Below are 2,978 nucleotides of genomic sequence, written 5' to 3'. Positions count from 1 at the left end.
AGACGAAATAAGATGTCAACTAGGGGATGACGCCCTATGAAGACGAGATAAGATGTCAACTAGGGGATGACGCCCTATGAAGACGAGATAAAATGTCAACTAGGGGATGGCGTCCTATGAAGACGAAATAAGATGTCCACTAGGGGATGGCGCCCTATGAAGACGAATAAAGATTAGGATTTTATTTTGCGCGTTTTTCTTTATTTTGCATTTGGTGCAAGACTTACGCATAAAAAAAAAAAACAAAGCGTGTAAAAATGAAATAAGAAAAAATAAAAAAAAAGAATAAAAGAATTATGTTTGAATAGAAGGTATTTCTAACAGTAAAGTAAGAAAGCTTATTTGGAGGTGTATATTGACTTCAGTAACGCATGACACACAATTTGGAGTAGATATTTGACCCTTCAAAATTGTCTAATCTTGAATTAGACTGCACCTTTCAATCAAATCAAATCATCCTTCTTGATCTTTGTCCTGTCATGATAAACTTTGTTTGACTAATGTTATTCCTTCTAGGATTTTCTCAATTGACCTCTCTAATTTCGATTGTCTCATTCATCATTGTCTTATGGCCCCCCCTGGGGTTTTCACCAATAAGATTTTTTTTTTGATATCTTGTGGTGCCTCCATGGGTTTTCACCTACAAGCCTTTATATATATATATATATATATATATATATATACACAAGGCTTGACATTCTCAAAAATTGATCGAAAGGTCTTTAATGGACAAAGGAAAAAGGATTTTTAGGATAAATTACAACTTAAGAGCCATATAAAAGTGACAATAGGATATATATCTCATTTTTTTTAATACCAAGATATTTTTTTTCTTCTTTCTTTTGGATCGAACCCCAAAATAGGGCTGCCTATGTATCCATTTAGGAATCAAGTGGAAGTAGTTCAATGCTAACGCATTATCTTTTTTTTTTTTTGAATCATCTTATGGGTGCTACCATGGGTTTTCACCCACAAGGGTTTTTTTTTCAGTCGACTCTAAAGAGGGTAAGCAAGGAAAGGTAAATAAAACTCGAAGGGCTGACAAGGGATTAACGACATTTAGTTAAGTATAATGATGGCTTTTCGTCATCTCAACTTGAGAATGTTAAGCACAAGTGTGTCAAATATAATATCTTTTAACTGAATCGACATTGATAGCTTTTTCTGCCATTTTTTCGTCCAGATTCGCAAGTTGCAAAGCTCCATTTGATAATACTTGTTTAACTATGTATGGACCTTGCCAATTTGGAGCAAACTTTCCTTTAGTCTCTTCTTGATGTGGAAGGATGTATTTTACAACAGGTTGGCCGACCTCGGATTTTCTAGGACGTACCTTCTTATTGTAAGCTCACGCTATCCTCTGCTGGTATAATTGGCCAAAGCAAACTGCCGTTAACCTTTTTCATCTATTAACGATAATTGTTCTAGTCTAGACTTGACCCATTCAGTATCGTCAATCTTACATTCAACAATGATCCGAAGCAAGGGAATTTCGACTTCTGTGGGTATCACAGCTTCAGTCCCATAGACTAGTAAATAAAGAGTTGTGCCAGTCGATGTACGGATAATTTACGATATCCTAAAAGAGCAAATGGTAATTTCTCATGCCACTGTCGAAATCCTTGGACCATTTTCCTAAGAATCTTTTTAATATTCTGGTTCGCTGCTTCAATGGCTCCATTTGCTTTGGGACGGTAAAGGGTAGAATGATGATGCACAATCTTGAATTTCTTGCAAACCTCCTTCATTAGATGACTATTGAGATTGGTTGCATTGTCTGTGATAATGGACTTTGGTATACCAAAACGACATATGATGTTGGAATGAACAAAATCCACTACTGTTTTCTTTGTGACTAATTTGAAAGTAGCAGCTTCTACCCATTTGGTAAAATAGTCAATAGCGACCAGTATGAATCGATGCCCATTAGAAGCTTTTAGTTCTATTGGACCGATTACATCCATGCCCCAAGCAACTAATGGCCAAGGAGCAGACATAGGATGCAGCTCTGAAGGTGGTGAGTGAATCAAATCACCATGAATTTGACACTGATAACACTTGCGAACAAAGCGAAAGCAATCTCGCTCCATAGTTAACCAATAATATCCTGCCCGCATAATCTTCTTCGCTAAAACATAGCCATTCATATGCGAACCACATACCCCCGAATGTACCTCATTCATAATTCTTTCAGCTTCCTGAATATTAACACATCTCAACAAGTTCAAGTCTGGGGTTCGTTTGTACAGAATCTCCCCACTTAAGAAGAAACCATTAGCAAGTCACCTAATAGTCCTTTTTTGATCTGCATTGGCGTCTATTGGATATTCTTTTGACTTTAGGAAGCATTTGATATCATTGTACCAGGGTTCATTATCTGATTTTACATCAATTATATTGCAATAACCATGTTGATCTCGTATCTGTATCTCTAATGGGTCTATATGCATATTTCTTGGGTATGGGAGCATGGAAGCTAGGGTAGCCAGGGCATCAGCCAGCTCATTATGGGATCTGGGAATATATCTAAACTCGATAGACTTGAACCTTTTGCTAAGATCCTCTAAGAACTGTTTGTATGGAATGAGCTTGATATCTCTCGTTTCCCATTCTCCTTGAATTTGTCGAATGAGTAATTCAGAATCTCCTAACACCACTAGCTTGTGTACATCCAGATTTATTGCCATATTTAACCCCATGATGCAAGCTTCATATTCTGCTGTATTATTAGTACAAAAGAAACAAAGTTGTGCTGTGGCGAGATGATGACGCCCGGTCGGTGAGACAAGAATCGACCCAATTCCTACTCCTTTGACATTGACTGCCCCATCAAAATATAATTCCCACGCATACATATCATCTTGAACTTCTTCCTCAATTGAATTAATCTCTTCATCAGGAAAGTAAGTTCGCAAAGGCTCATAATCATTGTCAACTGGGTTCTCTGCCAAATGATCGGTCAATGCTTGTGCTTTCAT

The 2,978-nt window shown here is 37.2% G+C and overlaps 1 pseudogene; it reads right to left on the bottom strand.

Annotated features, from left to right (window-relative positions):
* LOC124897965 overlaps positions 1–2,699 on the bottom strand; it is a 9,782-nt pseudogene extending 7,083 nt beyond the window's left edge.
* Between the last annotated feature and the right edge of the window lie 279 nt (positions 2,700–2,978).

The sequence above is a fragment of the Capsicum annuum genome, chromosome 4, assembly GCF_002878395.1.
Source record: "Capsicum annuum cultivar UCD-10X-F1 chromosome 4, UCD10Xv1.1, whole genome shotgun sequence".
In the NCBI taxonomy this organism is placed as follows: Eukaryota; Viridiplantae; Streptophyta; class Magnoliopsida; order Solanales; family Solanaceae; genus Capsicum; species Capsicum annuum.
The sequence above is the reverse complement of the archived record's forward strand: the minus strand, read 5'-3'. Positions and strand labels throughout refer to the sequence as shown.